Here is a 1,849-nt window from a genome sequence, read left to right on the forward strand (position 1 = left end):
TCCACCTATGCTCTCAAAGATTTCTTTGAGGAGGGCTATTTTATCATAATTTAGTTGAGAGAGCTTAATCCAAATGATCTAAGTTAAAATTCAAAAGAATTTAATCAATCTATTTTAGTCCAAATAAGATGTGGTCTTATGAAATAAAAGTTATAGGTTAATTATCCATATTTACCTTAAAAAATCAAGATGTATACTACTGAGAAAAATTAAATACCTATTTGAAGATCAAATGTATATCTATGGTGGAGAAAAAAATAAGTCTGAGTTTAATCTCAATTATCAGGTATTCTTTTAGTCAAAGAAGAATATAATGATTAGCACCTATACGCGTTATACTTGAAAGAAATAAGAGAAATCATACTGATCACCTAAAAATCACAATAAATGTCAGTAACCACACACCCAATCATGCCAAATTGATTTCTTGCCTGTGTGCTGAATATATTGGTCTGCGATCATGCTAATATATTCATCAAAGTGAGTAAATATTGCCACCTGATGTGAACTAAACACTGAAGCAGAGCATTAACTCTCAAACTGATGACAATAATTGCTCCCTTTGGTAGTGTCTTGTAGCTTCTCTACTTATTTCACTTCTACTTCTGAGTTCATTTCCTATCAGCAGGGATTAAATGAACAGATCATTACAGGTAAGAGAAAAAAGAGAAAAGAAATAATGTTACAGGCGCTCACTATACCACTCTCCATTTCATTGGAACTTGGCTGGTGCATGCATCCTTCCAATCCAACACACTATTGTAACAAGGGGACCCAGCATGACCGGAAGGGCCCATCAACAACGTGGTTGGCGTGCCAAACATGCTAATGTCCCCACTGTTCTTTTGGATGGCCACAAGTAAATGCAAATAGTTCTTATGTTCTATAGGTCTACAGGATCCATAGAAGCATACATGTAAGTTGTAGGGTACCTTGCCCAACCGACAATTGATGTTCAAGGTATAAACCAGCAGTAACTACAGTGGCAGCATTAAATCACAATAGTATGAAGTGATGAAGTGATGGGCAGCTTCTGATGTAGTAGTTTCACTGCAATAAAAGCGCAGAGTGGGGGGGGGGGGGGGGGGGGGGGTTGTAAGTTTATGCCATGAGATTCATGATGAGGATCAGAGCATGCCATGAGATTCATGATGAGGATCAGAGCTTAGAGAAGGACCCACATATAAGATGTAAATGAAAAAGATGGAGGGGGGAGGCAAATGCATGAGGTGGTTGGAGTTATAAGAACAGGTACCAAGGAACATAGAGCTGCCAACTCCAATTTAAGATAGGTACGTAACCCATGCTGTTGGTGGAGAAGAGCTGTTGGAGAAAGCTGATAATGCTGTCCTCCTTTAATTCCACATTGAAGTGTGGATGGCCATATGAATGATTGCAGTTGCTGTGCTGCCTAAGCCTGCTTTAGTCCGAAGGCTCTTAATCTTGGTCATCCCTTGACTGAGAGTAGCTGAGAAGAATAGATCAGCTAATATACCTGCATAATAAATGTATCAGCGCCTCAATTAGTCTTGTGAAGCAAGAGAAAGAAACAGCTAAAAACAGCTAACATAGTGCCACTATGCTTTGCATGTTGATTCTACTGCTTGGTCAATAGAAACTGCTAATGTTTTATGTCTATATTGATCATAAAAAGAGCATCATCGGCGTTCATAGTTAAAGAGAAGAATCAAAATAGATATTACCAACATTCTTCTTTTTCTCTCTCTTCTCCTCGAAGCTTCTGATACATACATGCATGCATATTGGACACAATTTGTGTGCAGAGTCTAGGCAACAAGTTCCAAAGGGAGAATGTTGACTAATCGTAATTTAACACCTGTCCCTTATT

Source organism: Musa acuminata, chromosome BXJ1-3 (genome assembly GCF_036884655.1).
Source record: "Musa acuminata AAA Group cultivar baxijiao chromosome BXJ1-3, Cavendish_Baxijiao_AAA, whole genome shotgun sequence".
Classification (NCBI taxonomy): domain Eukaryota; kingdom Viridiplantae; phylum Streptophyta; class Magnoliopsida; order Zingiberales; family Musaceae; genus Musa; species Musa acuminata.